Raw genomic sequence first — 27,480 nt, 5'->3', positions numbered from 1 at the left:
ACACCAGCCCCTGCTTCACCAAGGAGAGCCCCGAGGTCTGGGAAGGGAAATTATCTTGGCCAACATGTCAGAGTAGCTTCCTGACGCTGCTCGCCATTTCTTCCCTTGCACAGCCTGGCGGAAGTAGACAAGACTTTCAGTTCCCAAACCAAGAAAGCACTAAAGCTACCCTCCAGCAGGGTCCGGAACCCAGTCCAGAGGGCCTCACCTGGTGCCCTGGGCCCACGGACCCTGCTGCCTGTGGAAACCGGAGTGTAAATGGTGGGACCAAATCAGCAGCCCTGAGGTTGTGGGAGCCTGGCCGGCCCAGAGGACCAGTCACACCCAGAGCGGGAACAGGCAGGAGTGTGGTAGGTAGCAGGGCTGTTCCCAAACACGCAGGTCTCCTCCTTTATCCAGGCACAGGGTGGGGCTCCACTTCACCCCTCCTTAAATTGTAGGTGTGGCTGTGTGACTCGCTCCAGCCAGTGCAATGGCAAAAGTGACGTGTGTCACTTGCAGGTCCATGTACAAGTTGCCACATCTCTTATCCTGCCTTCCTGATGGGGGAAACATATGTTGAGATGGGGCCTCCACCAGCCTGGGGCCCCGTGTATTCCGGAGACGAGCAAGGCCCCTGCTGAAGTGCCCCGGATGTTTAGCACGAAGGAGAAATAAACTTCAGTTGTGTAAAGCTACTGGTGGGCAGGGCTGTTTGCTACTGCGGCACAACCTCGCCTGACTGGCTGATACAAGGAGTTAAACAGCACAGTCTATGGCAGCATTTCTTAACCTACCTGTTGTGAGAGACCAGTTTCCACTTTTATTTTTAATTTCCAATCCACTGCAGACCAATACTTTTGAAAAACACAATAAAAACAACATTGCAATGTTAAATTACTAGCAAAGTGTCTACACTCTTATTCTCGCTCTCTGTACTCATCTCCTCGCAGATCGGCCCGGATCCCGGGCCACACTGCAGAGGCACGGCCTGTGGCTCAAGGCAAAGGTGGGCTCAAGCCCCAGCTTCACATTTTTCTAACGATGGGGAAACGACTTTACCTTTTCAAGCCTCAAGTCTCCATTTGTAAAGTAAGGATTTTCGCGTGAGGGTTTAAACACGAAGTGCACAGACCACGACGCCAGGTGTGATCACACACAGGCCCAGTGGCTGGTTCCGGGATCTGGGCGGGGCCACAGGCTGCAGGCAGCCTCAGAGAACAAGGTAGTGGGCCGAGATGCAGAATGCACTTCCAGACACCCTCCCTGAGTTAAGGTGGTCAGACTGGGCAGGCTTCCTGGCTGTCCACCGAAACCGGAGGATAATAACTACTGTCTCGGCACCAGGAGGAAAATCTTAAGATAATCTATAACCAGTAAGGAACCAGGGCTCACCACCACTTGTGAGGCGTCATAAATTACTGATACCTCACAGTGACCCCGTGAGACGGGTACCAATCAAGCCTCTTCTGCAGGAGAGGAAACTGAGGCTCAGTGTGGCTAAGCAACGTACCGGCTGACACACAGCAGAGCCCGGTGTGGTCACCCACGGCTGGCTTCGCTCCAGAGGAGGGTGACCAACGGCCCTCTTTCCCTGGGACTTGGGACTTCCCAATGAGGAAACAGGGGTGAGCTGTTCGCCCAACCCCAGAGCCCTGTGTTCTTCAGCCACCGTATTTAGCACGTGCTGAACTGGAGCAGGTCTTTAATAAAACATCCACCGGGAAAGCCACATCCCACGACATCCTGCAAACACATCTCAGGACAGGGAGACAGGGCGCAGTGGGTGTGCACCAACGATAAACCAATTACCAGGCATCTTGAGGACAGCCATGTCTCCATACAGCCTGGGGACTGGCCCTGCCCCAAGGCCGGCTCAGGAATGGAAACTTCGAAATACCGATCACATAACCAGAAGCTGTTTTCTGGCCGGCTTCTTTTTCTTTTTCTTTTTTTAAATTCAAACAACAGGTAATCAGAGTGTGCTGGGTTGGTGATGTATTGTCACAATTTGCCAAACAAAGCAAGGGGACTATGAACGGGAGTAATGCTTCACATTTCTTACAAGGGCGAGTCTTGGGGGTGACTTCATCTTCCAGAGCTGCTGGCTGTGTCCTCTGTCTCCCTTCTCATCACCCCCCCCCAACGAACCCCCAGCCCCATAGCACGACACCCGCGAATGCCTGGCGTGCGAGAGAGGCCCAGCGCAGTAGGTGAATGAACTGACGCAGGAGGACATCTCTGTTCTGCAGTGACTCAGGCAACCCCCCGGCGACCCAAGCTGGTGGTGATGGCTGTGTCACCTCCCCCTCCATCGTTCCCGTGGATCCTGTGCCCACGGTGTTCCCGGGACTGTCCAAAGTACTCCACACATCAGCTGACCCCATCAGCTATCCTCCAAATGGGACAGACAGTCTGGGGAACGACTTGAAGTGGGGCATGACTGATAATTATACCAGGATTACAAATGTATCCTGGGATTGTCCCAAGCAAAACAGGATAGGGCTCACCCTGCTGAAGGACAGCACCTCATCTTACCCTACCTAGAGCGACATGTACCTCCGTGGGAACAAGCCCAGATGCTGAGGCCAGACTTTCTGGTCTAAAGCCCGGCCCTACCACCAACCAGCAGCAGCCTGAGTTACTTAACCTCTCTGGGCCCCGGTCTCCTCATCTGTGTAATGGAGCTAAGTAGCAGCGGCCTCAGAGGGCTGCTGCAAAGATTACACTAGTTAATATTTGCAAACTCTTAATGCAGGACCTAGCATGTGGTAGGTGCATTATACAGGTGTTTATTGAATCAAGAAGTTCTACCATTCCCAGGGGAGTACGAGAATCATCACTGTTTTACAAATAAGGAAACTAAGGCACAGAGGGGTTACATAACTTGCTAGTTAGTGACAGGACTGGATTCGAACCTAAGACTCGGGCCGTGTCTTAACCACCGGCAGCCCTACCCCCCTCTCCCGCAATGGGGAGCACAGCAGCTCCTCTCCCCGTTTGGGAGTTTAGGTCACAGGTCAAGTAAGAGGTGCAAGAAGGCCTGAATCCACACGTGGCACATGGCACTGCCAGAGCTCGCCCTAGGCCCGGAGAGGTAGCTGACTCAGAGGAGGGGGTCTGGGTCCCCTGAGGCTGCATGGCCCCGGTCCCATAAAGGGCACCGCTGCCTCGGTCACAAGCCAGAGTTCCCCTTTTTCCCTCTAGCCAAGTTACTCGAGCTCAGAAATTCCTTTGCAAGACAAGGCTGAAATGCAATCTCCAAGCCCATCGGGCCCAGAGGAATTTCACTAACACAAATTGCCGAGTTCTCCAGGAAAACGGAGGAAGCTTGCCTGAAGTTTCAGATTCTTGGTAGGTCTTAGAAAGCTCAGGCACTCGAGCGGCTCCTGGAAGCGGCAGGAAGTGGTTTGCCTTTGCTTATTTTCCAAAGGATAACCACCAGATTTGCTCATAAAAACTTTTAAACCAATTGGCAAGGGGCACCTGCGCTATCAAGTGATTTCTCAGCTCCTTGGGGTTTTCTTTTGTTAGTTCAATGTGCGGCTTCAAAGCAGCAGCGCTCAGGGCTGGACACAGTGCTTGGCACACGGAAAGGAAGAGAGAAAGAGCGGAGTGGGGCGGGCGGGGGGGAGGAGGGAGAGAGGGAGCGTGGGCATCTTGATGAAGAATCAAAATTCACCGAAAGAAAAGCTGCAAGTTCAGTGAAAGCCCACGGCTCCAGGCCCAGCAGCGCTCAGACAGCACTGACCACCAGCTCTAACGGAGGTCAGAGGGTGAAGACGGCTGAGCGCAAAGGGGGGACTTGGTGCCTCCCTCCAGGCTGGGTATGTTTTGTAGAAGGAAAGAGAGATTCCACGGGGGCGGGTGGCGGTGGGGAGACGGCCAAGCAAGGTGCAGAGACAGGTTAAGGTGCCGGGGAGCGCAGCAGCTCTGGCCGTGGCCCAGAGGTCTGGATACTTCTCACGAGGCCAAAACAGGAGAGTCTCGCCTCGGCCGACAAGCCCAGACTCGAACGTGAGGGCGACAACTGCAGGCCCTGGGCAGGGCTGGGAGCCGCTGATGGTCAGATTCAAAGGCCCTGCGGGGTTGGGGTGGGCGGATGAGCTGGAAGGGAGGTGGGGGACAACTGCCAGGAAGTGAAGGACCAGAAGGAGGAAACGTTGAGTTTCCTGCCGTGGACTCGTGGGAAGCCTTTGGACCAGTCACTCCTGCCCCCCGGGACGCGGCCCTGTCCCCGGCCCAGCCCAGCATGGCTGTTCCCAGATACCTGTGCCAACCGAGAAGATGGATGGGAAGGGAGCCAAGTAGGGGCCCTGGCAGAGGAAAGAGCTGTGGGGCTCTGGGGGCGGCCCTGGGTCAGGGCTGCCTGCCACACAGGGGCCACAAGCCGGGGAGAAGCTGAGCACAGGTGGCCCCGGTTGGGCAAGTCCAAACCTGTAGAATCACTTCCCTCTCCGGCCGGGTGAGTGTGCGGAAACAGAGAACAATCTAGAAGGTGGGAAAGGGAGCTGGAGACTGGGGCGAGGCTTGGGAGAGAGGTACAGGATACCTGCGTGTCTGTCTGTGTGTGTGCGAGTGGCATGCGTGCAGACATAAGCATGTTCTCTGGCACGTGTATCGTGTGTCCTCCCGTGCACGTGGGCAGCGTGTGCACCCGTGACCTTGAGAAGGTGGTCACGTGTGTACACTGCGAGGGGTGTACACCACGCCTACACACATTCACAGGGTGAGCGTGGCACAAGCCACACACCTTCACGGGAAGAGCATCGCGGCGGGCTTCAGAGTCCTGGCTAGAGCCAGGCTGGGGCTGAAGCTTGGCCTGCCCTGCCCTAGCGTGCGACCTTGAGCCAGAGACCCTAACTTCCCCAGGCCTGTTTCCTCATCTGGAAGACAGGGCTCATGGTAGTCACCACCTCAGAGTGTCCTCAGGGGGATTAAATGAACTCCTGGTTGTAAAGCACTTTGGTGGGGCCTGAGTAAATGCGATGTATGTGTGTGTTAAAAAAAATAAATACACACATGTAAGTGAGTGCTCACACGGTTGGACATGCACACCTGTATACACTGCAGAGGTGTGCACAGTGTGGACTAAATGGGGGCACGCGCACACTTGGGGCAGGGAAACATGGGCTGGGTGTGCAGCGGAGCAGCGTGCAAGAGTGACATGTGCCCAGCTGTTCTCCAACACATGTGCTGCGTGTAACCACGACGCCAGAGGTCGTGGGAAGCGTGTGCGACTGCCCCAAACACGTGCTGCTCCCGGGCCAGTGTGAAGACACGTGTGCACATATGCGGGCGTGCAGTGTGCAGGCATGCTCGGGGAGCACGCGCGTGCATGGGGTGGACCCGCTCGGGGGGGAGAATCGTGTTGAGCGCGGGCCTGATAACCCCAGTGGGAAGGGCGGCTCTGAGCAGCCTGGGCTATTGGTGGCCAAGTGCTCAGAGGGACCCATCGGCTGACTGTACGTGGAGAAAGGTGGGGAACCCACTCCGGCAAGGCCGGCAACACGGGCCACCGGTGACTCAGCCCTGTGCCTCAGCTAGTTCTGTAGGAAGGACGGAGAGAAAACGCGAGTGTGAGCTGGTGAGGGACAGACATGCACGACAGTCCACGGACCAGCCACTGCACACGCGCGCGCCAGGGGCTCCGCGTGCTATTTCCTTTCACCCTCCTGACGGCCCTGGGAGGATTGCCATCCCCATTAGGTTAAGTAATTTGTCCCCAGACCCCCAGCTCGGAGCAGGGGCTCGAAGCCAGCTCTGTGTGCTCTGGGCCTGCCCTCTGAGCTGCTGCGCGGTTCTGAATGAATGAATGGAAACGAATGAAAAAATGGGCGTACACAGGCAGGAATGAATGAACAAACAAACAAAGAACAATGAAAAGCAAACCGAAACCGAGTGCCCAGAGAAGGCCTGGCACAAGGGAAGCGCCGGCGTAGCGGGGGCATGCCACGTTCAAGAAGCCGCGGGGGGACAGGGCCGCCCCCCGAAGTAGTCCTGCTGGGGGCCCAGGACCACGTGGCAGAGGAGGCAGCCTGGGTGGGGTGGAGGCTCCCAGGCCGGCCTCCACCAGCCCCGAGTCTGCGCAGGCCCGGCAGCTGCACGCCGGGGCCTCAGGGTGCTTTCTGAAAACTGGCATTCCACGTTCACCTCAGCTCCCCCTGGGACTTCAGATTAGTTAGAACCCAGCTGCCAGGGCCTGGCCAGCCTGCCTAGGCTGGGATGTCACAGGGAGGACGAGTGCGCACTGCAACCTCAACGAGCCGGCTGTGTCGTAAGGCCCCATAGGGCTCAAGCCAATGATGGTGAGAGAAAGTCCCCCGGCCCCCGGAGACCCTTCTGGAAGCTGCCAGCCGGGTTCAGGGGCCCTTTGCAAACGGCTCCTTGAGCCCTCAGCTGGCCACACCTCGCAGTCCTGAGCTCCAGGCAGCCTTGGACCAGTGGCTCAACCTGGCCGGGCCCCGAGCTCCTCCCCTGGGGTGGGGAGGGCCCCGTACAAGGTGGAAAGCACGTCTCATGAGACACGTAGCAGGTCCTCCCACATGACGGCTGCTCTCATAATCAGCAGCCATCGGGGGCCAGAGCTACCTGGGCAGACGGGGCCCCACGCTGCTGACCCCACGGCTGCCCGAGGCTGCCAGGAGCGGCTGTGGACGCCTCGGCTCCCCTGCCCCTGCGTCCCTGCCCCTCTCTACATCTGAGACCTTGCCACGCCCCAGACACCCCTTCAGGGGCCCAGCCGGTACTTCTCCGCAGTCCACTTTCATGGCCACTGCCAGCTGCTCAACTCACCTGCCGCGATGAGGTGAGCAAGTGGCCCCAGTGCCCGGTGAGTGGGCGGCCCCTAGGCACTGCCTTCCAACTGGCACTGCTTTCTGTCTTAAACCTGCCCTTTGCCCCCTTTCCTCCAATTCTGTTTAACAGAATGTTCTTCTTAGACTCTGTGATTGTCTTTTTTTTTTTTCTTTTTTTTGCGGTACGCGGGCCTCTCACCGCTGTGGCCTCTCCCGTTGCGGAGCACAGGCTCCGGACGCGCAGGCTCAGCGGCCATGGCTCACGGGCCCAGCCGCTCCGCGGCATGTGGGATCTTCCTGGACCGGGGCACGAGCCCATGTCCCCTGCATCGGCAGGCGGACTCTCAACCACTGCGCCACCAGGAAAGCCCTCTGTGATCGTTTTAACTGGGAAGAGACACAAGAGATGGAACGTTGGTTTTCAAACTGTGCTCCTTGGGACCCCTAAATGGGCTTCAAGGGTCCCCGTGGGGGGCTGGCCCCCACCTCAGCCTGCACGGCATGGCTTTATGGACCTGCTCTTCAGGATGGTGTCTGAGGAGCACTGTGACATCAAAATCACTGACAGTGTGTGCACAAAAGTCCACCCAATTTAACATCACAAAACCCTTTCTCACCGAAGCCCCGCTCCACCGTGTGGCTTAATCCCTCTGCACAGCGCACAGCATCACCATCACCCTCACCATCATCGTCATCACGGTAGGACGCACCATCATCGTACACACGTTTCACTTACTTATCCGTTTCCTATCCATCTCCCATAACTAGTAAGGCCCATGAAGGCAGGGGGTTGTTTGTTTTGTTCACGTCTGTATCCTCAGGACAACAGTAGGTACAACAAATATTGATTCGACATTGTTTTAATGAACTAAATGCAATAATTAATAACAGTAACCACAGTACTCACTACAGGCTAGGCTCTGTCTATACGGGTTACGAGCGTTAACTCACCCACTGCTCACATTGACCCTTTAAGGTAGGTCCCCTTGTTATCCCCATTTTACAGAGGGGAAAACTGAGGCACAGCTGAGCTCACCACCCCAGATCTGCAGCATCTTCAAGGCCCCTGCCTTCCGTCACTGGCTCTCCTGCTCCCCTTGACCCTCCCCTTTTCACCAGACAGTCTCTGCTCCTGCAAGTCTCAGGGCTGGAGGAAGCGGGAGCGCGCAGGCAGTTATCCTGCAATGTGTACGTTTCCGAGATGAGGAGACTGAGGGGCTAAGAAATTCCTCTCTAGGTGGGGGATAAGCTGGAGAGGAAACAGCCAACAGTGAAGTCGTGGAGCAGGGCTGACCAACATTCCAAGAAGGATGGCTGCCTGCTGCTGGGCATCAGGGAGGGCTTCTAGGAGGTGACAGCTCTCAAGGGTGTCAGGCTGGAGCTGCAGCTCCTCCATCAGGGAGGGCTCCATGTCAAGGCCTCCAAATGCCAGTGGCCAACAGTTCTGGGGTCTCAGCCACTCCTCCCACAAAAATAAAAGGAAGAGGGGCCCAGGATATCTCAGGTTAGGGGACACAGCTACCCACCCTCCAGTAAGCAGGTGTGTGACTTCCATCAGCCCGTGGTCAGCAGCAGGAGGGCTCTGGACACGGCCCGTGAGCTGCGCAGGAGCACAGCAAGCTTCCCACCAGCCTCCCCATGCCGACCGCACCCCAGCAGCCGGGCAGCCGGTCCCATCCTTCCCTGGAAGCCAGGGCGGAAATCCGTAACTTCCCTCCTCGCGGGAAATGGAGCGGTGGTGGCGGGCTGGGTCGGTCTGCTGTTCTCCCGGAGGCCCCTCCGCCGCCCACCTGCGCGGGCAGCTCCTCTTCACGCCCACGCCCAGCCCCCTCACAGGAGCCTCGGTCCTTAGGTCTGCCTGGCTCCCCCCTACCGCTGTGCCCAACCTGCCCGGGCACACCCATGGGGGCTCCTCCTCTACCTCCCCAGGCCAGGAAGTTCCACTCTGACCATCAGTGTCTATTCCTCACGAGACCCTATGTTATGGTACTAATGACGACGATGCCCGTGACGGCAGCTGACACTGTGCCAGGCACTTTCCACTTAATTAATTCACATAATTCAAAACTTTGCTACAGGGAGCGTGATTAGGCCCATATATAGAAGAGGAAACTCAGGTTCAGAGAGGTCACCTAACTTGCTCGAAGCCTGAGAGTGCCCAGGTATAGGACTTTGGTCATCAGAACCAGGTGGAGGTCCCATCTCTCCGTCTCTGACACCAGCTGTATGACTGATGGCTAGTGACGTAACCCATGCATCATGATGGATAATGGGGCCCATGCCATGGGCTTCTTTAGCAGGTAAACGAGATGATGCAGGCAAGTGCCTGGCAGCTAGAGGCTCTGGATAAATGGCAGCTGTTATTATTTATCCTTAGTAAGAATATTCACGATAAAAATCAATTCTGTGCTTTTCTGGGGACAAGAGTACCAGGTACCCACAGGCAGGTATCCAGAGAGAGTCAAAGGAGCCCAGGACGTGGGGCACAGGATGAAGAGCCTGAATCCTGGCTCACCACTTCTTACCGTGCGGCCCTGGGCATCGTGGGCAAGGTGAGGAGGGCAGCCCGTGACCCCTGGAACCGTGCAGAGAAACGTAAGCAGTGCTTGGCACGAGGGGCCGCCCTGAACGCCAGCCCCTGGTAGGAGCCAGCCAGCGCTCCTCTAACCCGCTCTTTTGATGTTGGCTTCCTGTGGGAAGTGTGTCCTGCTTCATTTCCTCCCCGAGGTGAAAGGAAGGCTGTTTGGCCTTCCCCTGGGAAGTTCCTAAGGAGGCCCAGCCCTCCCACCGCAGCCCCAGGCTCCTCTCCCACCCTTTGCATCAACGCAGGTCGGTGCCGGGGCCCTTCCCCCCCTGCATCTGCTCCATTCTTGGTGCACATCTGGAAACACCCCTGGATGACTGGACCTGCTGCGGGTGCCCCGGCGCGGGGCTGGGGACAGAGAGAGGAACGATGCCACAGTCGGCAGGCAGGCACGCCCCGGATCTGCCAAGGCCAAGGCCAAGGCCAAGGTCGGAGGTCAGAGGGAGCACAGGGTCGAAGCCAGCCACGGGCTGAAGACCCAGGAAGACGTGGCTCCAACAGCCTGATGCCCACCTAACCCTGCCCTGCTTCCCCAGGTAACTGGTCAGTGGGCAAGGACGGTGCCCGGAGGCAAGCTTCTGGAACATTCCCCACCCAGGTGGGCACGGCTGTGACCTTTGAGTCAGGTACTCTGGCTTCCACCTCTCAGATCAAGTGGAATCACAATTCCACACACTCACACACTTTTTTTTTTTTAATTAAGAGATGAAAAACGGCTAATAAATAAATCATCTTTCCTGAGACTTCCTGAAAAGCTCCAGTTCATAGGCTGGGCCTGAAAATGAAGCAAACGCCCTGTGGACTGTGTGGACCCCGCTCAGGCTGGTCCTGTCCCTCCACGGTCATGGGGCCCAAGCCGCCCAGTTTCCTCTTTGAGCTTCAGTTTCCTCATCTATCAGTTCCACTGTTTGGAGGATTACAAATGGCACAGATGCCCTGTGCATGGTAGGCCCTCAAAAAGTTTGTTGTTGCCACTGTTACTGTTCTTCTTATTATTATACTAACTCTCTGAACTGCAGTTTCGCACGTGTGAAGTGGGAACCATCAGGCTGCATGAGCCATGTGGCTGGGGAGGCGACACCAGGCAAGGTTCCCGGTCAGGGCTCACACCATGGTGGCTGCAGTGCCGCTGCCATCGTCACAGTCACTGCAAGGAGCGCAGCCCCTCAGGTCCCAGCAGAATCCGCGCCACGTGCCCGGCCTGCTCCAAGTGCCGTACACAGCAAACTGCACTTGATCCTCACGCCCCGAGAAGTGGGCAATGTCGCTACTGTCTGAATTTCACAGATGGACAACAGGTAAGGAAGAGATGACAACAGGTAAAGGAGAGACTAAGCACTCCCAGGTCCCCTGGCCTGCAGGGTGGCAGCCAGCCGTGCACCGGGGCATCCAGGCCCCAGCGTCCGTGCCCACCCACCTCCTCACAGACGGCTGTGCTCAACACCCACTGCCCCAGCGACTGGCTTCTGATGCTGGTGGGGTGCCCGGGGAGGACCTGGTGGACGTGGCTTTGTCACTCTGAAGCGGGTGTCACCGTGTGCCAGGTGCTTGCCAACGCTGTCACCCCGTGCAGACAGTGCCGTCACCAGAGGCGGAACTGGGGTCACTCGGCTGGGAAGGGGCAGACTCGGGTGGAAACCCGTGCCCAGCTACAAGTCACTGTGCTTAACTTCCCATTCAAGTTTCATATGGACAACACAGGTATCCCACCTCCCCTCCCCACCCTTGCTCACACCCTGGTCCCGCCGGGCTCAGAGGCCGCCTACCGCAGAGAAAGCAACGACTTCATATAAAGCAAGGGGTTCTCATCTCCCCACTCGCCACCCCTCCCCCCATTCCATTCCCTCCCGCTCTCTCCTTTTCCCTTTTTCTCTCTTCTTCATCCCACGCCCCACCCGTCTCTCTGCGTCTGTCTGTCTGTCTGTCTATGTGTCTCTCTCGCTGTCTGACTCTCCCTGACTCTGTCTTTGTCTCTCATGGCCCAGACCCCGTGCTCCTCCCCTGAAACCCCTTCTCGCTTTGCGCCCATCTCCCTCTTCGTGTTCCCGCCACACCACCCATCCTCCGCTCTTGCACACCCTGCCTTTCTCCCCAGTGGTTCTGTCTCCTGACCTTCACTGCTGTTCAGGGGTCCATCTGCGCCAGGCTCTGTCTGCGCTTCCCCCGCCTGGATTTCTCCAGGGCCCTCCTTTCCCTCACGGGTTTAGAACACCCTCCCTAGGCGCCTCTGTCCCCAGACCCTCTCCCCGGGCCTCTCCTCTCTGCTCCTCGTCCCCCCTTGTTCTGCAGGCGGGACAGGAAGTGGGGTCCTGGTCGGAGGGTACGCGGTGCCGCCTCTGTTGCCGACAGCAGTGCTGGTGGCTGAGTGTCGAGGGACGGGAGGAAAGAGGGCACACGTGAGCTGAAGACACGAGGGCAAGTGTCTCAAAGCCAACTGCTCACTCACAACACTCAACGCCACACCATTTTCAACCCGTGAATTTAAAACACACACACAAAAAAAAAGGAAGAAAAGAAAAACAATGACACCCAGGGTGGGCTCGGCTGTGGGAAAATGAGGACATTTGTGCTGCCGAAGGCATTACAAATAGGTTCAACACTTTTGGAAAGCAACAGAGCCTCGTTACTATCAAAAGCCGTCAAAACGCTCATACTCCTTTGACCGACTAATCTCCCTCCTGGGGATTTTTCCAAACAATTATTCATCATCATAAGGAAAGGGGGGAAAGAGCTACGAGCGTACAGATATTCACGGTGGCACATTCTAGTGACGAAGAAAGGCTGGAAATTGACTTAATATCTAACCAAAGGGAGACGGTTTCATAAAAACACGGTGCAGTGACTACCACGGAGCCACTGAAAATAATGATTGTGGAGACTGTGAGAAACATAATCTCTGCTGGTGACGGCAGAGGAAAAAATGAAAAAGAAGCCGGCATGTTCACCCTGTAATGACATAAAAATACATGCCTATATGGACAGAAACCAAGAGGAATAATTAGAAAATCAATACAAGGAGTGCTCAATGGCCAAATCCATTCAGCTCCAGGTCAGATAGGGAAGGATGCCAAATAATTGGAATCTGTGCGGTTCCAAGTTTGGGACAGCAATTAGCGCGGGTTAGGAAAATACAGAATTTATCTGAAAACACATCCAGATCTGCTCAGCTGGTACGTGTTTGGGTAGGACAGGATATTCGTGGTTATGTTGAGGTGGTGTAACTGTAAGTAAACGATTTTTCTTTTCTTTTTAAACTCTTTAATGTTGCTTTGATACCGTTTTTGCAATAAAATAAAGGGAAAAAAAGCAGGGTTCTCATGTACCAGGCTTTCGAGCTGACAGAGGGCTTTCTCATCTATAATCTTAGTTGATCCTCACAAAAGCTCTGGAAGGGAGGTACGGCCGGGAGCTGCTGACCCTATTTTTACCAAGAGGAAAGCCAGGCCTCAGAAACGAGGTGACTTCCTCAGCCTCGCTCAGCCACGTGGTGGCGGAGAAGGAACTCAAACCAGGGCCACCAGGAGGGAAGCGCCAGGCACCACACAAGGCCTGTGGGCCCGTCCTCTCTGGGCAAGCAGACACCAGAGCTCCAACCCCCTGGACGTCTCTGGCCGTCCCCCGACGTGACACCACTCTGGGCCACACCACGGATCAGCCTCCGGGGCTGCCAGCCAAGAGCCTCCACAAAGGTAACGCCCCTGACCTGCAGCTGACCGAACGCCGTGCTCTACACATGGCTCAGGAGCAGGGGACCCACAGACGAAAACCTCCACCACTGGTCTCACCTAAGCCCTGCAGCCGGATGAGGAGGACAGCACAAGCGCACCAGCTGCGGCTGTGAATCCCGACTCCTCCGCTTACTGTCCGCGTGCCGAATCGCCCTGAGCCTCAACACGACCAATCAGTAAAATGGTCATAACCTCCAAGGGTTACTGATGCAAGGGGACAGTGCGTGTCATGCACCCCATTCAATGTCCGGCCACAGCAAGCGCTCCTCCGTGCCTCAGGGCCTTTGCACTTGCTCCCTCTGCCTGGAATGATACCCTTGTGGCTGCCCCCTTCACTTCCTTCGAGTCTCAGCTCGAGCGCTCCCCTGGCGCTCGGAGCCTACCCTGTTCACATGATGGACGTTCCTAACCCGGTATCCTGCCTCGGTCTCCTTCATGGCCCTCATCCATCCCCAACGTGCTGTGTATTCATCAGGTTAGGGTCAGGCTCCCCCTACCATGAGAACAGAGACTTTGTTCCTTGCGGTGCTATATTTCCTAGCACACAGTAGGAGCTCAATAAATGGTGAATTGATTAATTAATAAGCGGTGGTGATGATTTTGCCACAGAAACAGGAACCTTCGGCCACACTTAACTAAGGGCCGACGCGGTCTTTACAGCCCCCAAGGGGCATCAGATTCCCCGGGACACTGCAGGCCTCTGGCCAGGCCACCACAGTGCCCATGGGTCCTACGCCCTCTCTGCTTCCCTGCCCACTCCCTAGGGACCGAAAGGGCACCAGACCAAAGACTGCCACTGAGAATATACCACGAATCCTGCTGGCCAAAAACACGACAAGCTGCCTCGCTGTGGCAGGGACTATAGATTTCAGCACATCCACTGGATTCCGGAACCCCTGGGGGAGGCCAAAGCCAAATTCCTAGTGCTGGATGGCTGGGGAAGCTCCCCAGGTCTCTCCCTCCCCACTGTGACTCCTCCTGCTGGGAGGGACCCACCGGGCCAGGACCAGGACCACGGGCGCGGGCATTTGCAGAAACCTCCCTTGTGTGGGGCGTCTCACACACATCACAGCTCTACTCCCCCGGCACCCTGAGCCAGGGCCATTTCACAGAGGACAGGGGCTCCAAAAACCCAGATGTGAAAGCCAAGGCCACCCCAGGAACCGGGTCCTGGGAGAAGAGCGGCCACATGGTTTGCTTTGGTTCCAAAGGGCTTCCAGACCTCTGGGTACAGTGGGATTTTTGGAATGAGGGACCCACAAACTAGACCTCCAGGGCTGGTCTCTCACCTAAGCCCCTGCATCCAAATGGTGTATCTCATTACAGAGGGGAAGAAAGTATCACCTTCCTGGAGTTCCGGAAGCCCACTCTTTGCCCCAGGGACCCTGAGCCTCTGCAGGTAAGGTCCACTCTACAGGCAACAAGTACCACCTCCCCTCCTCCCCCGGCTAACTCTAGCTCCGCCCCCGGGTGTCCACTTGGATGCCGCCTCCTGCAGAAAGCCTTCCCTGACCCCTCAGGTCAGCCTCTGAGAGTCCCCGTGGCACCTGGATGGGCGCTGCTCCCGGATGCATCTCCCATGCCTGAGAGTGAGGCCAGGACACAGCAGACACTCAATCAGCTGAAAAATGAGTGACTGACAAGAGAATGAATGAAAGCAAAGAGTGGGAACAGAGGGAATGAAAAAAACTGAATGAACGACAGAATAAAGCGTGAACAAAACATGCAGGAAGAAGCAAGAGGCCGTCCCTCCCCCAGTGACCGTCCAGAGTCGGGAGTCGCAGTCAAGTGGCAAACGACGGCAGCGCACACCTGACTTTACAGTCACCCCCCATTGACCCCTCGAGATCACACTGGGTGACAAAACAAGAGTGAGTCGGGCCCGGGGGAGAGTTCCCGGAACGGGGTCCCGAGGCTCCAGGGCCCACCCGACGCACTTCTGGAAGTCACAGGGGCGATGCCAGGACTGTGGTCAAGCAAGGGGAAGGGGCCCACTGAGGGGGACAGGGAAGGGACTGGCCCGTCACCCTTACGGCAGTCCCAGGAGACTGGCAGTTGTGCTCCTGGAGGGAACCAGACACAGACTCAAGGAAGGACTGCAGAGAATCCACTAACACAGACTCCCGCTGCGCACCAGGCCCCATTCCAGGCACTTTTCGCTACTACCTCATTTAAGCCTCACAACAGCCCTTTGAGGGAGACAGTATTATCTCTACTTTAGAGGTTGGGAAACTGCAGCACAGAGACACTCAGCAAGTGGCCCAAGGTCACACAGCTAGGAAGCAGAGGAAGAGGAATTTAAAACCCATGCAGACTGGCTCCGGAACCAGGACTTTTAACCACTATGGTGAACGTCTCTCAGCTTTAGTGTGCTTTGGTCATGTAGATGATGATGATGATGATGATGATGATACTCTAATAATACTCTCAGCTTTAGTATGTAAAGGTCATAGAACCGACAAACAGTTAATAAATAAACAGAGTATAACAACGGCCCCTCCAAGTCACGTACCACAGTGTTCACTGCAGCTCTATTGACAATAGCCAGGACATGGAAGCAACCTAAGTGTCCATCGACAGAGGAATGGATAAAGAAGATGCGGCACATATATCCAATGGAATATTACTCAGCCATAAAAGGAAACGAAACTGAGTTATTTGTAGTGAGGTGGATGGACCTAGAGTCTGCCATACAGAGTGAAGTAAGTCAGAAAGAGAAAAATAAATACCGTATGCTAACACATATATATGGAATCAAAAAAAAAAAGGTTCTGAAGAACCCAGGGGCAGGACAGCAATAAAGACACAGACGTAGAGAATGGACTTGAGGACACGGGGAGGGGGAAGGGTAAGCTGGGACAAAGTGAGAGAGTGGCATGGACATATATACACTACCAAACGTAAAATAGATAGCTAGTGGGAAGCAGCCACATAGCTCAGGGAGATCAGCTCGGGGATTTGTGACCACCTAGAGGGGTGGGATAGGGAGGGTGGGAGGGAGACACAAGAGGAAGGGGATATGGGGACGTATGTATACATATAGCTGATTGACTTTGTTGTACAGCAGAAACTAACACACCATTGTAAAGCAAGTATACTCCGGTAAAGATGCTTAAAAAAAAAAAAAAACAACGGCCCCTCCAGAATTTATATAAAAGAGGGGCTGGAGGCGGTAATTCGGTGAGACAAAGGGTATCGGGAGAGTGTCTAACAGTGGTTTGCAAAACTAGCACATTTTTTGTCTAGACTGTATGTCAGTTGGGGTGTGGCTCGCCCCCCCGCCCCCAAACTACTGTTTGGTGCCCTAACTTTGCAGCCGAGCGCCAGGCTAATCACTTCACATAGATTTTCTCCTTTGAAAGTGCTGCAAGGATGCCCCGAGTTTGCAAATAAAGCAGCTGCGGCTCAGAGAGGTCAGGTGACTTGCCCAAGGCCAGACAGGTAGGAAGTGACATTTGAGCTGAGCCTCTCTGACCCCGGAGCCCGGGCCCTGGCCCTCTGGCTCTGGCCTCCTTCGCTGCACAGGGGAGGAGCTGCCCGGAAGCCAAGAGGGACAGCCTGCCCGGCCTGCCCCTTCCCTTCCCGCCAAGTCGGCCCCCTCGGCCTGCCACAGGGCCCGGAACCCCATCACTTCAAAGTGACTCACCCTCGAGGGCCGGGTGGCTTGGTTTGGGCCTGGGGAGGGGGGGGCGGTAAAGGGACCAGAGCCATGCTCACCCCTGACCACCCAGGTTTGCACCGGGTTCCCCAGGACCTCGGGAGTCCAAGGGCAGCCCTCGGCGACCGCCCAGCGGGAGCAGCAGAATGCCACCGGTGCTCAGGAAGTCGGGTGGGGCTCCCAGGCACAGATGCAGCGGGAGGAGGGGGAGCCCCAAGGCAGCCCCGACTCCTGGCTGCGCAGCGGTCTTGCCTCTCTGTTCCCAGCAGGGCCCGGTTGCTCTCCCCGGACCCCCATGGGCTGCAGGCCAGCCCCGGCCCAGCAGGCCTCCCCTCGGTTTCTCCTGCTGCCCCCAACCCGGGTCCCACGCTCCCTCTAGAGGCTTCCCTTGTCCTGCTCAATGCCCCCAAAGCGGTCATCCCCTGCCTTGTGCCCCGGACGCCAGGAGGCCAGGGGGAGGCTGGAATGTGCCATGCCTGAGGTCACAGCCCGAGTTTGATTTGAGTTGGGTTGAGACGAGAGGAAAATGGCCAAGAACAACTCGCTCATTTACTTCATTTCCAGACTTGGCGGCTGCCGGGGCCAGGCTTCCAAACCAAGCTGGCTTTGGCCAGGACATCTGCAGCAGCGCCGGCCACAAGGCACATCTGGATCCGCTTAGGGAGTTAAGAGCCATAAACTTCTCTTAAGAAATTAGTTCCTGGGGAGCCTGGGTCTCTCTGGGGACTGGGTGAGGGCCCCCCTTGGGCTAAGGACGCCTGGAAAGCACCTCAGTGGGGCCGGTGGACCTCTAGGTGTGCTTGGAGTCACAGCGTGCGCTCACGCACAAAGCGGCTTGAGACGGCAGGCAGGCCAAGCCCTGACACTTCCTGCGGTGTGACCTTGGGCACCTCTCTTGACCTCTCTGAGCCGCTTGGCAAACCATCTCATCTCACCTCTCCTGGAAGAGAATGAACTCGGGAAAGGACCCAAAGTGACATTTCCTAACTTGCCACTGTGTGCTGGGGTCTAGTGAGTACCGGCCCACATACGAGGTGAATGAGTGAAGGAAACCGGGAATGAATGACCGAGACTCGGTTGCCTCATCTGTCAAATGGGGAGGATAATCTCCACCACCCCCTCCCAAGGCTGTTCTGAGGACAGACGGGGAGAACAGTCTGAAGGCTCTGGCAGAGTATGTGCATACCCGTCCCTTAATGTTTAAGTCTGTCAACTGCAGACCTCACAGCCTGAGTCTTGGGAACATGAACGCCCTGAGAAAACCTAACCCACGCAACTGCCCCTGCACCCACTCACGTGAGGTCTGACACACGCATTTACTCTGACCAGGCAGGTGACGAGCGTGCAAACCGACACGCAGAGAACACAGGGTGACGGCCTTGAGAATGGCCCTGGCTGAGCCCCCCTCAGCCTGTCAGGCACAGGGCCAGGCTCATGCCCAACACCTCACCTCTCGGCACCAGGTCTGGGAGCTCAGGGTCATTAGCCCCGTGACACGGGCTCAGAGCAGCGGGGTGACTCAGTGGAGGAAGCGGCCAGCACCGTCATTCATCAGCAATACTACCTCCAGCAATTCCCCTTGCCTCGACTTCCTCATCTGCACCAGGGGATGACAGGAGCACCTATTTCATCAGGCTGTTTCTCACCTGTGTAAAATGGCACCCACATAACTAAACAATCCCGAAAATGCTCAAAAACGTCTGGCGTATTTTAAGTGCTCAGCAAATGTTAACTCTTACTATTACTTCCACTGTCTGTCTAAACCTACAGCAAAATACATAAGCCACTGGTTCCCATTGTGTCCAGAGGGATGACCTGGAATCTTCTAAGCTAGAGATCGCCACTCTGGACGCACGTTCAAATCACCTGGGGAGTGTTTACAGATGGTGGTGTGTCCAGCAGTAACCAACTGCGTTTTGTGGGCACAATTAATCGGCATTTCTACGAGCAAGGATCATTTTTACATTATCATCAGCTTTCTACAATAGAGTTGTAAAATAGCTCCAAGACAATGGAAGGCAGAAAATAGCTCAGATGAGTGAGCGAGACAAGACACCCAGGAATCTTTCCCCACCCATTTCAAAGTCATTTACAATATTTCTTGACAGACGTGATCTCAGAAATAGATGGATGTAGAACGTACTATCGTTGGAAAATTTAGAAACAATTCAAATGTCTGTCAAAGGAAACAATTCTGGTATATACGTGCAAGAGACTACTCTGCAGCTATTAAATTAGATGACGTCATCATAAAAACCGAAGCCTGGGCCCCACCACACATCGCGTGGACCCCAGTCTCTGGGGGTGGGGCCCGGGGAATCAGCATAGTCTCCTAAAGTCCCGCAGGTTCTGAAGGGCAGCCCAGGATGGGAGCTGCTGCCTTGGACAGAAAAGGGAGGTCGTCGGGGGCTGCCTGCAGGCAGGAGGGGAGGGAAGAGGGTGTGCCTGGGCAGAGGGCATTCCCAGGAGGGGACAGAGGGATAAGGAAGCTGAGAGTCGAGCAAAGGCAGGCCGACCGCTGAGGAGCAGAAGGGAGGCTGAGTTCCACACTTGCTCCAGAAGCCACCTGGCATCCTCCAGCCCTGTCCAGAGCCTCCGAGGACTGGATCTGTCCAATATTTCCACCACTTAATAGTCTGCAAAAGGCTGATCAATGGTCCTTAACTAGCCGTTCTGTGTACACACCCCACAGGCTCACTCCTGCCTCCCCTCCAGCTCTACCTGGACCAAGGGGAAGGGAGACGGTTTTTACTGCGAGGGCTTCTATAACCGAGTCATCTTTCTCCACTAGACTCAAGGTGAACTTGCACCCCCTCCAGGCCCTTAGGGGGAGGCAGGAGGCCGTGGCAATGGCAACCCCGAAACCTTGGCCCAGGCAGGGGCCGGCTGAGTGCCACCCAGCAGTTTCTGCTTCTGCACCTCACAGAGGTTTTCCCCAGGCTGGCAAGTGCAGCTGCACAGCTGCCAACGCTACTTCACCAAAACCGACTGCCACAGGGAAGGGGGACCAGCAGGGTCCGCGAGGGGAGAAAGGCTTCCACCAGGAGGGCCTCCAAGCTGACCTGGGGTGATGACGTCAAAACAAGACTGAAATTATTTTGACTTGTTTCCTTGCTTTCTGTAAAGCCACAGAGAAGGTTCCTGTTTTGTTCACCACCAAATCTCACGTCTAGAAGAAAACTGCACACAGGGTAGGTGTTCGACAGACATTAACTAATTCTGTAACCTTGAAATGATTATATACAGAATTGAGCTAAACTGGATGCTACCTTACATGAGTCCACTGGAAGTCAAACGCATAAGGAAAAATATAACGGGTGGGAAACATGAAACGCAGACAATTCTTTCTACAGTCGTTGGTTTGGAGAAAGATCGCCATTATTTGCCTGAAGAGATAATGTACTTCAGGAGAGGCTGAGAAATTCTAGAAGCAGAGCTTGTAAACCACTGTGTCATATAAATAGCAAAAGCCATGTCAGACTGGTGGTGGGGCTGGAGGGGGGACAGCGAGGGAAGCCCCCAAACAGCACAGCAGGTGAGGCCGGGCTCAATGCAGCGAGGCCTTGATGGGCCAACCCTTCTCACACAACAGGGTGGGCAGTGGATGCAGGCGGCAGGGAGGGAGGGAGGGAGGCGCTGAGGCCTTTGAGAGCTGCCATGTTCTTGGATGCCTGCTCCGGCACAGCTCTCTTCTCCCTCAGGGTCAAAGCCAAAGCTCAAGCAAGGCCTTACACCGTCTGGCCCCTCCCTGACTCACTGACTCACTGACGTCAACTCCTACCACCCTCCTCAAGTTGACTGGCTCTACTTCGACCACATTCACCTCCTTGCGTTACTAGGAAATGCCAAGCTCCTACCCCAGGGCCTTTGTACGTGCTGAGATAACTGCATGGCTTGCTCCCTTACTTCCTTCAGGTATCTGCTAAAATGTCACCTCACCCAGATCTTCCCTGACCACCTTACTTAACATGCCACCACACACAGACCCCTCCTCACTCATGCCAGCACTCCCATCCCCCTTACCCTGCTGTATTTTTCTCCATAGCATTTATCAGCAGCTGACAAGATTCTCTATTTCCTTCTTCTTCCTACAGGGGCCCAGGGGCTCCGAGAGGGTCAGGACCTTGTCTGCTCTGCTCTGCGCCTTGAACAGTACCTGGCACACAGCGGATACTCCAGCCACACCTGCGGGATGAAGGAGCGGGCGGGCGGGCGGGCGAGCGAGCTCTGCTCGTCCCATGACTCGCCTCATTTGGTTCCTCCTCACAGGTGACCCTGTGAGACGGGCACGGTCTCACCCCCATTTTACAGAAGAATGGGCTTGGCTTAGAATGTGGTGGAGCCTGGACACTCCCAGCTCCGGGGGCTCCAAAGCCCAGGCATGTCACTTCCCGCCGAAGTGGCTGATGTAGCGTGTGGGGCCTGCCCGACCCCATCGAGCCAAACACCCTCCTGTCTCGGAGACCGCTGGCACCTGCAGGACGCGGATACTCCCAGCTCTCCATCTTCCTGCCCAGAGGCTGCAGGACGGAGGCTCCTCCTCTCTTACCTCCAGGCCCCAGGCCAGCCCCACTCTCCCCTGCTGTGGAAGGCACAGTAACGGCCCCCAAGGACGTCCTTGCCCTAATCCCTGTGAATATGTACTGTACATGGTAAATGGGACTTTGCAGATGCAGCTAAGCCAGGGATCTTGAGATGGGGATACTGTCCTGGATTACCTGGGTGGCCCCAATGTCATCACAAGGGTCCTTATAAGAGGGAGGCAGGAGGGTCAGAGTCAGAGAAGGACACGTGACAACAGAAGTAGAGGCTGGCCTGATATCGCCGTGAACCAAAAAATTCAAGCAGCCTCTAGAAACTGGAAAAGGCAGGAAACAAATTTTTCCCTAAAGCTTCTAGAAGGAATGCAAAACTTGGTTTTAGCCTGCATGAGACCCATTTTTGGACTTCTGACCTCCATAAGTGTATGAAAATAAATGCATTCTGTTTAAGCCACCAAATTTGTGGCACTTTGTTACAGCAGCCATGGGAAACCAACGCACCCCTGCACCCTCAGCTCAGGGGGTGCTGCCCTGGCCTCGGCGTGGTCTGACCTCATGCAGATGCTCCAGGGACTTCTTCTTTCACAATTATCCATCAGTGGCTGGGAGCTTGAACTGTGACGCCAGGCAGCCCGTTCAACTTCAGCCTCCACCTCTCACAAGCTGTGCAACCTTGGAAATGTTTCCCAACTTCTCTGTGCCACCTTCTCCTCATCTCTTACACGGGGCCAGTATCTCCTGCAAGTGCCGTGAGGCTGGATGTGAGAACCCACGCAGAGACAGGGCCCGGCTCGCTCAAAGGAGGGTTTGCCACTATGATCTGTATCCTGCAGAGAAATCTGGGCTGTGCAGAGAGGAAACTGTGCCCACCTTATCCACCACGTACCCCCAGAGTGCCCAACAGTGCCACGCTATCAGGTCTAATGTTTGTTGAATGAATGAATGAATGAATGAGTGAGGCCCAAAGCATCAAAAGAACTCAGACACAAACCATGTGACACAGTGTTCCTGAAGGAAGCCAAGCCAGGCCCTGAAGGTCGCATGGCTTCTCCTGGGTCGACGCCAGTGGATACAACTGGGCAGAGGAAGCACTGATGGCCCAGGCCTTCCAGTGAAAATGCTGTGTCCAGCTTCAAGACTGGCCTCAGATCGCCACCGCACAGGCCAACCTGCCCTCTCCCTTCTTGGTTTTTTTTTTTTTTTTAAATTGATTGATTGATTGATTGCCGTGTTGGGTCTTCGCTGCTGCGCACACGCTTTCTCTAGTTGTGGTGAGCAGGGGCTACTCTTCATTGCGGTGTGCGGGCTTCTCACTGCAGTGGCTTCTTGTTGCGGAGCACGGGCTCTAGGCGCACGGGCTTCAGTAGTCGTGGTGCACGGGCTCTAGAGCGCAGGCTCGGTAGTTGTGGTGCACGGGCTTAGCTGCTCCGCCGCATGTGGGCTCTTCCCGGACCAGGGCTCGAACCCATGTCCCCTGCAATGGCAGGCGGATTCTTAACCACTGCGCCACCAGGGAAGCCCTCCCTCTCCCTTCTGCTTCAGGAGAGCCCCCCGTCACGATGGCTGCACGACGGCTGATGGGGCCCCACCTGTCTTTCCCCAGTAATGTATGAGCAAATCATGTCCCCTCTAGCGCCAGCTCATGGGGAAACATGTCATTATGACATCTCCCCTGCACGGGGCTCCTGTAGGGGTAGAATGAGAGAAGGCGAATGAAGTGTATAGTGCCTGGCATACAGTTAGTGCTCCATAAATGCTAGTGAGTTTTTAGTTATTTTATCCCATAGTACACATTTGAGTAGCTATAGGTCCCCCTTCGAAATCACATATAAATAGGACTAACTGCGGGGGCCGGGGACAGCAGAAAGGGTCGGGTCAGGGCTCTGGACTCACACAAAGATTTGAAGCTGTGCAAGCCTGGATAAATTGCTGAACCTCTCTGAACCTGTTTCCTTATCTATAAAATGGAGATCACATGTAGCCCCAAAGAAGCGCTATAGCACAGTGAAATCATGCGTATCAGTCATTCTCACACTAGAATCACTTCAGGAGCTGTTTAAAAAAGCCCAGTGCCCAGGCCTCCCCTGGACCAATGCACTCAGCATCTCCAGGTTATGAAGACCACCTGAGTGACTGCACAGTACAACCAGGTCAGAGAAACACGGATGTCTGTATGCACCTGGCACATAGTAAGTGCTCAGGAAATTCAAGTTTTCCTCACTATTTCACCAACTGGCAAGGCTTTTCCTTCATTCATTCAACATACATTTGTAGAGCGCCTAGTACACGCCTCACCTCGTAGATGCAAATTCACAGGTTTAAACCATATGCTGGTGGCCAAGGGCTGGGGGTTGGGGGATGGGGGGTTTCCTCTTGGGGTGATGAAATATTTTGGAACTAGATCGAGGTGGTGGTTGCACAACACTGCGAATGCACTAAATGCCGTCAAACTGTCCACTTTAAAATGGTTGGATTTTGTCAATCTCACCTCAATAGAAAAAAAAAATCACAATCCAGACACAAAAGGACGAATACTATGATTCCACTTTTATGAGGTACCTGAAGTGGTCAAATTCAGAGGCAGAAAGTAGAATGATGGCTGCGCGGGGCTGGGAGGATGGGGAGTTAGTGTTTCACGGGTGCAGAGTTTCAGTTTGGGAAGAGAGAAAGTTCTGGAGACGGATGGTGATGACGGTTGCACAACAAGTGAATGTACTTAGCACTGCACACTTAAAAATGGTGAAAATGGTAAAACTGCATCTTCTGTGTATTTTACCACAGTTTAAAAAGTCATAAGCTGACCTTCCAAGACATCACGATAAATAAACTTGCCGGGGCCCATCGGAGCGTCCCCAGCACACAACTCACTTCTGTCCGAGGCGACACCTTCCCAGCTTTTCCAGGCCAGTGGCCTCGAGTACCAAACGCCCTCTTTACAAACAGGATGGAGACTGTGCATTTGTTTTCTCTACTGGGCAAGGCCAGATTAAGTAAAGAAAACAGAGGATCCCTCCCCTCCCCCCAGGAAAGACTCTGCCGGCTCAATAGCAGAACTAAAAGGGCCGGAGCACACTTTCACTTCCCGCTCCCCCCAGGCCCCGCGTCCGGGTGTCCAGCCAAGCCCAGGCATGGGGGCAGGTGCTGCCCTTCAGGCGGGTCTGGAGGGCCGGGCGTGCAGCCCAGGAAACAAGACACAGCGACGCCGCCTCCAGGAGGCAACTCCTGCACCTGAGGCTGAGAGGGGCCGCCGGCCCGCACTGTGCACCGCTGGGCACGTCACTTCCCTGTCTCGCCCTCAACGTCCTCACCTGAGAGACAGGATTCAGGCAGGAAAGGCAAATGAGCCGCCTATCAACAGGGGGCTCTGGGAGGGTTCTCAGGTGGCATTTGGGTTCCACGGGGCACCAGGATGGCCCAGTGATGACCGCCATCGGCGGGCTGGGGGAGGGAGATGACAACGCATGGTCCAGTCCTGGATGAGCTCCCCTAGACAGCAATTCCCATGAGGTCCCATGAACCTTCCTTCCAGATCTGGAACACACTCAGTGGCCTCCCTGACTGACACACGTCCCTTCAACTTCTGCTCGCATATGTCCTCTCTCAGGGAGCTCACTACCTCTTCCGGTAGCCTATTCTTGCACATACAGGAAGCCAAATCTCTGCCTTCAACCCTTTCTCAAGGAGCATAGTTCCAATCTCTGATACTGTAAAGAATAAGACAGTTCTTTGTTCTACTTTACACCCTTGATGAAGAAAACTTACTCCATATCCCGGCTCCTGTTAAAAGAGTTCCTTCCACTGTTCTACATGTGGGCAGGTTTCCCAAGGATGGCCTGTTTTAAAAACACGAGGGTACGTCTGTGCCCTGCTTACCATGTGTCTTCCTGACTACATTTCCTAGACTCCCCTGAAGCTAGGAATTGCTTTGTGACTCGGTCTGGCAAATAAGATGAAAGCAGAAGTCTCCTTAAAAAAGAAGTCCTTTTCCACTCTCCCTCCCACTCCCACTTACTGCTATCACTGCTAATTGGAACGCAGATGCGACAGCAGGAACTTGAGCAGCTACTTGAACCATGAGGCAAGGTGCTAAGACCAGTGGAGCAGCAAGGCAGAAGAAGCACCTTGGGTCCGTGAAGAGCACAGACCAACCACACTAGTCCGAACATGATAGCCTATACCCTAGACTTTTACATGAGAGAAAAATGTAAAACTTCTGTTTGTTTAACCTGCTGGGGTTCTTTAATATTTTACGAACCCTGAACCCAAATACAGGATAAATCAAGTCTTACTGCCAATGATTAAAGAGTCTGGCTGCCTTCACACAAGACAGAGCACCCTGCCATCTTCAGTGGAAGAGGAGGTAAGCCCAGTCGCCAGGCCCTGGTGATTTCAACATACAGCCCCTACCATGCCCTAGTATCTTCCCCTTAGGAATTCGGGGCCAACATTTCCAAGGTTGATGTGTTCCTGCCAAGTCAGTGGATGGACTGGTTTTACCAGTGGGTGATAATGTAACTAGCCACCATTTAGCAAGCACGTGCTATATGCTCCAGGTGCTCTGCCCAATCCCGCATGCGTTATCTTAGCCCCACAAGATGGAAACAGCCACGTTACAGGTGGAGCCCAAAGACGTCCAGCACGTTCGAGGTAAAACCGAGGACCCAGCCCGCTTCACTGTCTCCTGAAGATTTTCAGGACGTCCAACGGGCTGAACTTGGCTGCCGCTGGGAAGTGAGGACCTGAGGAAGGGAGGGGTGGGGAGAGGATGAGAAGGAGGAGAGGATGGGGTCAGCAGGAAAAGCCCTTCACTCCGCAAAGGGGGATGTTTATAAAGAGTTCAGGGCTGAGAGAAAGGCAAGGGCTACAGCCAGAGAGCAGAGAGGGGCACACATGGGAACGTCAGGAGTCGCAGCTGGAATGGTGGTGTCATGTTCACATACTACTTTACATACTGCTTTGGATGGCTAAAACTGTTCAGCATCTTAAAAGGCGAGGGAGAGGGCTTCCCTGGTGGCGCAGTGGTTGAGAGTCCGCCTGCCGATGCAGGGGACACGGGTTCGTGCCCCGGGCCGGAAAGATCCCACGTGCGGCGGAGCGGCTGGGCCCGTGAGCCATGGCCGCTGAGCCTGCGCGTCCGGAGCCCATGCTCTGCAACGGGAGAGGCCGCAACGGTGAGAGGCCCACGTACCGTTAAAAAAAAAAAAAAAAAAAAAGGAGAGGGAGAATGTGCAGTTTATCGTATGTCAATTACACCTCAATAAAGAGGGTTTTTTTAATGTACCCAGGGCGGGGGCGGGGAGATGGGAAAGAGGGAGGGAAGGGTTAAGACCTCCGAACACAGCGGCATCTCATCACACGCGTGCTCCTCTCTGCCCCTGGGAAGGCCAGCCATGCTGACCGCAACAGCTCCATCCACGAAGCCACAAGCCCTCCTGTGAAAAGGGCCACTTCACCTCCATGTTGCTGAAGCCTCCTTAGGTGAAATAACGTCTCAGAGCTTCCAGAATGAGTCACCCTCGAGCCTGCCCACCCCAGAACCACGTTCCGCCCACCAGCAGTTTCGACAAACAGTGGCCGGTCCCCTCCCACCCCCTATGGCGGGGCTGGCGGGGCCTCGGAGCAGACACGGTCCTGGGCTTGCTCCCTGGCCCTAAGCGGGGGGAAGGGGAGGAGGGCGGGGCACCCCACAAGGAGGTACCTCCAGCACAGCCCCTCTGCAGCTCTTTTCACAGGTGGGCATGGATCCTCTGCTGTCCCCACGGCCCCCCTTCCAGGAAGTGTGGCCGACGCAGGGCAGGAGGCCGGGGTCCCCCTTCTCCTGCGGCCTGACTCCGTTCACCGCGGAGACCCTCACGTGGCACCTCCCACTGGAGGTCTGGACTGAAACTCAGAAGCCTGCGTGAATCCCCACGGGGAGCAGCAGTGGTGTGGGGTTCGCCCGGCCCAGGTGGGCCCTGGCTGACTGCCAGCTCATGGTCGGGGGAGAATAAGTCAGTGATAAGTGACTCAATGAAAAGATCAGCAGTTTTCCTCCCATCACCCATGTGGACCTCTCCACGCTCAAGAAGGTACAAACTCCGATGACCCCGGGCTCGGGCAGGTGAGGAACCTGAGTTCAGGGGGCCGGCTAAGGCCAGGGCGAGTGGAGGGTGTATGCCCAGCCCCAAGCAGGCATATACACAGCCAGGAGCAG

General features: G+C 55.4%; 1 protein-coding gene across 1 annotated transcript in view; it reads right to left on the bottom strand.

Moving 5' to 3' along the window:
• The window catches only part of CMIP (c-Maf inducing protein), a 234,789-nt gene that overhangs the window by 180,168 nt on the left and 27,141 nt on the right, over window positions 1-27,480 (bottom strand). The window lies entirely within an intron of this gene.

This window comes from Delphinus delphis, chromosome 20 (assembly GCF_949987515.2).
Source record: "Delphinus delphis chromosome 20, mDelDel1.2, whole genome shotgun sequence".
Classification (NCBI taxonomy): domain Eukaryota; kingdom Metazoa; phylum Chordata; class Mammalia; order Artiodactyla; family Delphinidae; genus Delphinus; species Delphinus delphis.
This window is presented reverse-complemented; position numbering and strand designations above follow the sequence as displayed.